The following is a 10,547-nucleotide window of genomic DNA, read 5'->3' as shown; positions in this document are numbered from 1 at the left end:
GAGTTGAGAGGGTTGGCTTATGAGGAGAGATTGAGTAGACTGGGGCAATACTCATTGGAATTCAGAAGAATGAGGGGGGATCTTATAGAAACATATAAGATTATGAAGGGAATAGATAAGATAGAAGCAGCGAAGTTGTTTCCACTGGCAGGTGAAACTAGAATTAGGGGGCATAGCCTCAAAATAAGGGGATGCAGATTTAGGACTGAGTTGAGGAGGAACTTCTTCACACAAAGGGTTGTGAATCTGTGGAATTCCCTGCCCAATGAAGGAGTTGAGGCTACCTCATTGAATGTTTTTAAGGCAAGGATAGATAAATGTTTGAACAGTAAAGGAATGAAGGGTTATGGTGAGCGGGCGGGTAAGTGGAGCTGAGTCCACAAAAAGATCAGCCATGATCTTATTGAATGGTGGAGCAGGCTCAAGGGGCCAGATGGCCTACTCCTGCTCCTAGTTCAAAGATAGGCAGGTTAGGTGGATTGGCCATGCTAAATTGCCCCTTTGTGTCCTAAGATGTGGGAGTTAGGTGGATTGGCCATGCTAAACTGCCCCTTAGTGTCCCAAGATGTGGCGATTAGGTGCATTGGCCATGGTAAATTGCTCCTTTGTGTCCAAAGATGCATAGGTTAGGTGGATTGGCCATGGTAAATTGCTCCTTTGTGTCCAAAGATGCATAGGTTAGGTGGATTGGCCATGGTAAATTGCCTGTTAGTGTCCCAAGATGTGTAGGTTATGGGGACCAGCCATTGTGAATTACCCCTTTGTGTCCAAAGATATGTCGGTTAGGTGGGTTAGCCATAGTAAATGTGTGGGGTTGCGGGAATAGGGCAGGGACTTGGGCCTGGGTAAGATATTCTATCAGAGAGTCGATGTCAATTCAATGGACTGAATGACCTCCTTCTTAAGGATGCTATGATTCTAATTATAGAGTACTTCTAATGTGGGACATTTAACCACTTAAGCTACACATCCCTCCCATCCCCTCAACCCACACCCCTCCCCTCCAACCCCCCAAAACAGAATTAATCGTCAACGCATCAGAGTCAGAAGAGATGTACAACAGTGGGGAGGCCACAGGAGTGGGCCCAAAATCCAGGGGCTGGGGACTGTGCCTGAAGTTCGGAAGTTGGTATTCCCAGTGGCTAGGGGGAATGAGGAAAGAGTTCCAATACGGAGGCACAGAGTTCATTGGAAAGAGGGGAGGGGGAGGGGTGGGGGGAGGGCAGTGATATCGTATCCCTTGGAATAGATATATCAGTATCAATATAGTTCCAACCCTGGCCAGTTTTGGGGAGGCAACGGCCGAGTGGTATTATCGCTAGACTATTAATCCAGAAACTCAGCTAATGTTCTGGGGACCCGGGTTCAAATCCTGCCATGGCAGATGGTGGAATTTGAGTTCAATTCGAAAATATCTGGAATTAAGAATCTACTAATGGCCATGAAACCATTGTTGATCGTGGGAAAACCCCATCTGGTTCACGAATGTCCCTTTAGGGAAGGAAATCTGCCTTCCTTACCTGGTCTGGCCTACACGTGACTCCAGAGCCACAGCAATGTGGTTGGCTCTCAACTGCCCTCGGGCAACTAGGGATGGGCAATAAATGCTGACCAGCCAGCGACGCCCATGTCCCACGAATGAATTTTTAAAAATTGGGATTTTTCCCAGGTTTGTGGATGACTCTCAACTGCCCTCTGAAATGGGCCATTCAGTTCAAGGGCAATAACTACTGGCCCAGCCAGCAACACGAATGAATAACTAAAAAACCCACACTCAAAACTCCGAGTTCTATTACGATCAGCAAACACTTTTTCACATAGCTTCAGCTCCTTCCCGAAGGGACTTCACAACCAACGAGGTACTTTCCGAAGGATACTCGCAGGGGCACAGTCGGAAATATTTTGACTAATTACGCACAGCAAGATCCCAGAAACATTCCCGAAGAGACCAGTAACCAGGTGACGAGTTTATTCACGCAAACCAACCTTCCATCCACTGACTCAGTCTACACTTCCCACTGCCTCGGAAAAGCAGCCAGCATAATCAAGGACCCCACGCACCCCAGACATTCTTCCACATTCTTCCGTCAGGGAAAAGATACAAAAGTCTGAGGTCACGTACCAACCGACTCAAGAATAGCTTCTTCCCTGCTGCTGCCAGACTTTTGAATGGACCTACCTCGCATTAAGTTGATCTTTCTCTACACCCTGGCTATGACTGTGACATTATTCTGCACTCTCTCCTTTCCTTCTCCCCTATTGCTCTATGAACGGTATGCTTTGTCTCTATAGTGCGCAAGAAACAATACTTTTCACTGTGACATGTGACAATAATAAATCAAATCAAATACTTTTCCCCCCATAGGCTGAAGAATAAATATTTCCCAGGACAGCGGGAGCGGGAGGGAGTTTACCCGCAGTCTTCCCGGGTAAGGAATCTTTTTACGATCACCCGTAATACACTTGGCGACCTGGACATTGTCACATTGCTTGTTTGTGAGAGCTTTATGTGAGCCAATTGACTGCCGCACTCCCCATGCCACACCGGGGACTGCACTTCAGAAAAGAGTGCTTCCTTAGAATCATAGAATCAATCCTACACTGCAGAAGGAGGCCATTCAGCCCGTCAAGTCTGCACCGACCACCATCCCACCCAGGCCCTATCCCCACAACCCCTGACACTAAAGGGCAATTTAGCATGGCCAATCCACCTAACCTGAACATGTGGACAGCATGGTGGCACAGTAGTTAGCATTGCTGCCTCACAGCGCCAGGGGCCCGGCTTCGATTCCCGGCTTGGGTCACTGTCTGTGCACATTCTCCCCGTGTCTGCATGAGTTTACTCCGGGTGCTCCGATTTCCTCCCACAGTCTGAACGAAGTGCTGGTTAGATGCATTGACCCGAACAGGCGCCGGAGTGTGGCGACTAGGGGAATTCCACAGTAACTTCATTGCAGTGTTAATGTAAGCCTTACTTGTGACTAATAAATCAACTTTACTTTTATCTTTGGAGTGTGGGAGGAAACCGGAGCATGCGGAGGAAACCCACGCAGACACGGGGAGAACGTGCAGACTCCACACAGTGACCCGAGGTTGGAATTGAACCCAGGTCCCTGGCGCTGTGAGGCAGCAGTGCTAACCACTGTGCTACCATGCCGCCTTTGTCTTCCTTGTCTGCAGGCATCCTGGTGTTGCGAAAGGGGGTGGGAAACAGCTGTCTGATTGTAAATCAGCCTTTCCTCTTTTGTTTTTGGCTCACAGCTGAGTCACTGCAGAAATCACCAGCAAAAAGTTTGGCCTGGCAGGAATTTACTGGAATCTCGCCTCCTCAGTTCCTCCTGCTCTGCGAAAGGGCTTTTTTCTCTTTCCTGTTCTCAGAACTTCCTTAAAAAGCAGGTCATCGCCTTTTCGAGTTTCCCAGTTAGCTGGTGTTGTCCCCCTAGCCCTGCTCCCCCCATTCTTCCCCCCCACGCCTCACCTCACGCCAGGCACTGCCCTTGGGTTTTCACCCATACTGCCCAAACTGGCAATGTAACCTGACCAACTCACTGCTAAGACCCCCCCCCAAAGTCTTCATTGCGGGGTCAAGCAATGAGCAACACTTCCTGTAAACCCAACGGATGGCAAAGATCCCCAGTTTCGCATCCTGTCTGAGTGAGATAGGAACAGGCCATTCAGCCCTTCGAACCTACTGCTCCGCCATTCCATACGGGCACAGCTGATCTTGAGCTGGCTTTCAGTTTATTTATTTGAGTTTAAAGCTTATTTATTTGTGTCACAAGTAGGCATACATTGACACTGCAATGAAGTTACTGTGAAAATTCCCCTCGTCGCCACACTCTGGCTCCTGTTCGGATACTCCGAGGGAGAATTTAGCACTGCCAATGCACCCAACCAACAGAAACATAGAAACTAGAAGCAGGAGTAGGCCATTCGGTCCCCACAACCTGCTCAGCTATTCTTTCGGGATCTTGGGTTCATGTCACACTATCTGTAACCCCCACCATTTGGCCTCGGCTTGCAAAATCCTACAAACTGTCCTCGCTTGGGACAATTCGCACCTCTTTAAGCTGTGATTATCGCTCTCTCCACTCACACTGTCTGTAGCTGTAAGACTTGATTACCTGAAAAGACTCGCATTCCAATCGTTATCTTGCATTTGTGTCTCTGTTTATATATATGCCGTGTTTGCGAACCCAACTCTCCACTCACCCGATGAAGGAGCAGCGCTCCGAAAGCTCATGATTCCCAATAAACCTGTTGGACTTTAAACTGGTGTTGTGAGATTTCTTACTGTGTCATTCATCACGATCATGGCTGATCATCGAATTCAATATCCTGATCCCCCCTTCCCCTCATATCCCTTGATCCCTTTAGCCCTGGGAGCTATGTCTAATTTCTTCTTGAAATCACACATTTTGGCCTCAACTACTTTCTGTTGTAGTGAATTCCACACATTCTGGGTGAAGAAATTTCTCCTCACCTCAGTTCTAAAAGGTTTACCCCTTAGCCTCAAACTGTGACCCCCTAGTTCTGGATTCCCCCACCATTGGGAACATTCTTTCTAAATCTACTCTGTCGAACCCTGTTAGAATTTTATAAGTTTCTATGAGATCCCCTCTCACTCTTCTGGCTGGGTGGGTGTGGGGTGGTTAATGCTGCTGTGTTTGAGGGATAGGAACCGTCTTATGAGCAGAGGATGCTGGATGCTGGCGATGGTTGTTGAGCAGGGAAGGTGCCAGGTAGCCAGACTGTGGACGGGGGGAGAAGGCCGATGATCGCGAGAGGGAGGGTTCGATGTTCTTGGAGGGGGTAGAACGGGATGCTGGCTCCGATCGCCATTTTATGGGAAGATTTCATAGAATTATAGAATCCTACAGTGCAGAAGGAGGCCATTTGGCACATCAAGTCTGCACCGACCACAATCCCACCCTGTCCCCATAACCCGTGAATGTGGTGAATGTAGCCCAATCCATCAGGCAAACCAGCCTCCCATCCACTGACTCTGTCTAGACTTCCCACTGCCTCAGAAAAGCAGCTAGCATAATCAAGGACCCCACACACCCCAGACATTCTCCCTTCCACCTTCTTCCATCGGGAAAAAGTTACAAAAGCCTGAGGTCACATACCAACCGACTCAAGAACAGCTTCTTCCCTGCTGCTGTCAGACTTTTGAATGAACCTACCTTGAATTAAGTTGATCTTTCTCTACACCCTAGCTATTATTGTAACACTACATTCTGCACTCTCTCCTTTCCTTCTCTACGAATGGTATGCTTTGTTTGTATAGTGCGTAAGAAACAATACACTGTATGCTGATACATGTGACAATAATAAATCAAATCAAATCAACCCCATGTATTTACCCTGCTAATCCCCCTGACACTAAGGGGCAATTTACCATGGCCAATGCAACTAACCCGCACATCTTTGGAGTGTGGGAGGAAACCGGAGCACCCCGAGGAAACCCACGCAGACACAAGGGAGAACATGCAGACTCCGCACAGACAGTGACCCGAGCTGGGAATCGAACCCAGGTCCCTGGCGCTGTGAGGCAGCAATGCTAACCACAGTGCCACCGCGCTGCACTATCGACCGTTAGCTTTGTCCCCTCTCTGCACAGGTGCCCTGCCGAGATTTTTTTCAGTACTTTCTGTTTCAGTTGCACTGGCGTGTGTCAGACTCGAACCCGCAGCCTTCCTGTTCCAGAGGTTGGAGTGCTAACCATTGAGCCACTGGCTGACAGTCAGGCGAAAAGCAGGGCGGGGAGGACAGAGTATGGTGTCAGCCTGTTTCCTGGTCTCTAGGGGCCCATCGAGGGGCTGCCTCTCTATCTTGGTGGCCAGGTCTTCCCTTTAATGTAACCAGTTTGAAACATGAAAATTCTCAGAAAATTTTAAAGAATAAAATTCCCAGAATGGGAGAATTTTTCTGATCTCACTTACTGGAAGTGATTTTGTGAAAGAAAAAAATAGATCAATCTAATGCCTCATTTCTGTTTCACCATCTATCCACTTCAGCACATGCCATTCTTTCCGGATGTATCACAGCTTGGTATGGCTCCTGCTCTGCCTAAGACCGCAAGGCACTACAAAAGGTTGTGAATGTAGCCCAATCCATCACGCAAACCAGCCTCCCATCCATTGACTCCGTCCACACTTCCCACTGCCAAGCAGCCAGCGTAATTAAGGACCCCACGCACCCCGGACATTCTCTCTTCCACCTTCTTCCTTCAGGAAAAAGATACAAAAGTCTGAGGTCACGTACCAACCAACTCAAGAACAGCTTCTTCCCTGCTGCAGTCAGACTTTTGAATGGACTTACCTTGCATTAAGTTGATCTTTCTCTACATCCTAGCTATGAATGTAACACTACATTCTCCTTTCCTTTTCTATGTACGGTATGTTTTGTCTGTATAGCACGCAAGAAATAATACTTTTCACTGTATACTAATACATGTGAGAATAATAAATCAAATCAAATCATTCATATCCCGAAACAGCAATGGAAACTCACCTGTAGTATTTGCGAAATTCCTCCCAGGGATCCACATAAAGACATGCCACCTTCTCCGGCAATCCTTCTTTCCTTTGCTTATGACCAAAGATCGGGAAGGGCCCTCGGGACTTCCCAATTCGTACTTCCGATGGTTCTGGCACCAGTTGTTCCCACAAGCCTGGGAAAAATCCCAAATTTGTTTTTATTCATTCGTGGGACATGGGCGTCACTGGCTGGCCAGCATTTAATGCCCATCCCTAGTCGCCCTTGGAGGGCAGTTGAGAGTCAACCACATTGCTGTGGCTCTGGAGTCACATGTAGGCCAGACCAGGTAAGGAAGGCAGATTTCCTTCCCTAAAGGGACATTTGTGAACCAGATGGGTTTTTCCGACAATCGACAATGGTTTCATGGTCATCAGTAGATTCCTAATTCCAGATATTTTTGAATTCAAGTTCCACCATCTGCCGTGGCGGGATTTGAACCCGGGTCTCCAGAACATTCGTTGATAATACGACCTGGGAGAGAGGGGGGAGGAGGGGGGAGGGGGCTGAATCTGCAAGTACTGAGGGGGGGAGTACTTCACCTCGAAGGACCTGTCTGCCAAAGCCCCATCCGCTTTATGAATGTAAAAGATCTTCAAAGAGTGAAGGGGGCGGGGAATGAGGAAGTGCTCTGAGTGCTTTGCCTACATTAAAGGTGCTATACAAATGCAGGTTGTTGTTGAGCTTGTTTAAGGCTGTAGATCTTTGATTTCACCCCTAGGTATTAAGCGAAATAAGTGATTAGCACTGCTGCCTCACAGCGCCAGGGACCCGGATTCAATTCCGGCCTCGGGTCACCGTCTGTGTGGAGTTTGCACATTCTCCCTGTGTCTGCGTGGGTTTCCTCCGAGTGCTCCGGTTTCCTCCCACACTCCAAAACTGTGCTGGTTAGGTGGATTGGCCATGCTAAATTGCCCCTTAGAGTCCCAAGATTTGTAGGTTAGGGGAATTAATGGGGTAAATATGTGGGGTTACAGAGATAGGCCTGGGTAATGTGCTCTGTCGGAGAGTCGGTGCAGTCTCAATGGACTGAATGACCTCCTTCTGCACTGTAGGGATTGCATGATTGGATAATCCTATGATTCTGTGTGTGTGCATTTCTGTGTGTGTGTTTGTACATGTGTGTTAGTGCATGTATATTTCTGTGTGTGTATATACATGGATGTATAAGTGTGTATACGTGTCTGAATGTATATCTGTGTACATGCGTGTGTATATTTGTGTGTGTGTGTGTGAGTGTATGTATATCTGTGTTTCTACATATGTATATGCATAAATATGGGTGTCCATGCTTCTGTGTATATATGTGTGTGTGTGTTAATGTGTATGTACCAGTATGTATGTGTGTATATGAAAGTGTGCGTGTGTGTGTGCACGTCAGTATTGGGTGTGACTATCTAAGTGTCTGTATGTGTGCATGTGCGTCTGTACATGTGTGTGCGTGTATATTTGGGTGAGCGTTTGTTTGTGAATAAAAAGTCTAATCGCTACCTCCCTCCCGCCCCCACATGATCAATATCAAAATGTAAGAGATGTGAGAAGGGAAGGCCATTCAGCCCTCAAACATTCTCCAACCTATCCCCTTTCGCCAGCATCCCTGCTCCTGATCAAGATTCCCTGACCCCTGTGAGTACGAGTGGGTCGGGGGTGCGGTGGGCTGCTGGGGGCTGTGTGGGAGGGGTGTGGGACGAGGGTGGGGGGTTTATGGGTGGCTGTGTGTGTGGAGGGAGGGGTGCAGGGTGGGGTGCTCTGTGTGGATGCGTGCGGCAGGGAGACTGTATGGGAGGGATTGACAATAAATGCCAGCGATGCCCACACCCCAATTCAAAAAATATAGGCCAGGCCAATTCCCATTCCGGCTGAGGTTGTCCATGAAGGCCCGGCCTTCTCAACCTTGCCTGAGGTGTGGTGATCCTCAGGTTAAATCACCACCTGTCAGCTCTCCGCCGCCCCCCTATGGTCATCTGGAACTATGGCAACTTTCCCTTTTACCAAAGGAATTAGAGAGATTTCTTTGACAATTCACACAGTTTTATGGTCGCCATTACCGAGATTTTATTCCCATTGTATTGAATGAATTGAACTTAAATTCCCCAGGGTTTGAACTCGTCTCTCCTTTAGACCATTATCAGGATTATTGTTCAAGTAACTGCAGCATAATGCGACCACACTCCGAATATTTGCCCCCAAATCTCCCACCTCAACCCCCTTTCTACCCCACTTCAGCCCCTCCCACACCCCCCACCCCATTCCCTCCCACCCGCACTTCAACCTGGGCAGCACAGTGGTTAGCACTGCTGCCTCACAGCATCAGGGACCCGGGTTTGATTCCCGGCTTGGGTCACTGTCTGTGCGGAGTTTGCACATTCCTCCGGGTGCTCCGGTTTCCTCCTACAGTCCAAAGATGTGCAGGTTATGTGGATTAGCTATGCTAAATTGCTCCTTAGTGTCAAGGGGGTTAGCTAGGGTTAAAACATGGGTTTCCGGAGATCAGGCCTGGTAGGATTATTTTTGGTGCAGATTCGATGGGCTGAATGGCCGCCTTCTGTCTGTTGCAATTCCTCCCCCCCCCTCTCGCAACCCTCCAAGAGAGCTGTTCTCCTCCAGCCCAATTTTTTTGTTTATTCATTCGTGGGACATGGGCGTCGCTGGCTGGCCAGTATTTATTGCCCATCCCAGGTTGCCCAAGGGCAGTTGAGAGTCAACCACATTGCTGGGTCTCTGGAGTCACATGTAGGCCAGACCAGGTAAGGACGGCAGATTTCCTTCCCTAAAGGACATTAATGAAGCAGATGGGTTTTCCCGATGCTCGACAATGGTTTCATGGTCATCAGTAGATTCTTAATTCCAGATATTTTTTATTGAATTCAAATTCCACCCCATCTGCTGTGGCATTCGAACCCAGATCCCGAGAACATTAGTTGAGTTTCTGTATTAATAGTCTAGTGATAATACCACGAGGCCATCACCTCCCTGATTTTAAAAGGCTCCACCACTGGTGACAGTGCCTTGAGCTCTGGGACTCCCTCCCTCCCTACGCCCCTCTGCCCTCCACCAAGGCACTCCCTCAAACCTCCCTCTTTGACAATCTTTGACCTAACGTCTGTGGCTCAACGTTATGCTTTGTTGTATAATGGTCCTTGGTACATTTCATTAAGTTTAAGGTGCTGTATAAATTTTATTTTGATTTGATTTATTATTGTCACATGTATTGGGATACAGTAAAAAGTATTGTTTCTTGCGCTATACAGACAAAGCATACCATTCATAGAGTACATAGGGGAGAAGGAAGGGAGGGGGTGCAGAATATTGTGTTACAGGCATAGCTAAGGTGTAGAGAAAGATCAACTTAATACGAGGTCGGTTCATTCATAAGTCTGATGGCAAAAGGGAAGAAGCGATTCTTGAGTTGGTTGGTACGTGACCTCAGATTTTTGTACCTTTTTCCCGACAGAAGAAGGTGGAAGAGAGAATGTCCGGGGCGCGTGGGGTCCTTAATTATGCTGGCTGCTTTTCCGAGGCAGCGGGAAATGTAGACGGAGTCAATGGATGGGAGGCTGGTTTATGTGATGGACTGGGCTACGTTCACACCTCTGTAGTTTTTTTTGCAGTCTTGGGCAGAGCAGGAACCATACCAAGCTATGATACAACCAGAAAGAATGCTTTCTATGGTGCATCTGTAAAAATTGGTGAGAGTCGTAGCTGATATGCCAAATTTCCTTGCCTCCAGAGAAAGTAGATGGGCTTTCTTAACTATAGTGTCGGCATGGGGGGACCAGGCCAGGTTGATGGTGATCTGGACACCTTGAAAACATGAAGCTCTCGACCATTTAACTTCACCCCCATTAACGTAGACAGGAGCATGTTCTCCTTTACGCTTCCTGGAGTCGATGACAATCTCCTTCATTTTGTTTACATTGAGGGAGAGATTATTGCCACCGTACGAGTTCACCAGATTCTCTATCTCATTCCTGTACTCTGTCTCATCATTGTTTGAGATCCGAACC

This window comes from Mustelus asterias, chromosome 8 (genome assembly GCF_964213995.1).
Source record: "Mustelus asterias chromosome 8, sMusAst1.hap1.1, whole genome shotgun sequence".
NCBI lineage: Eukaryota > Metazoa > Chordata > Chondrichthyes > Carcharhiniformes > Triakidae > Mustelus > Mustelus asterias.
The sequence above is the reverse complement of the archived record's forward strand: the minus strand, read 5'-3'. Positions refer to the sequence as shown.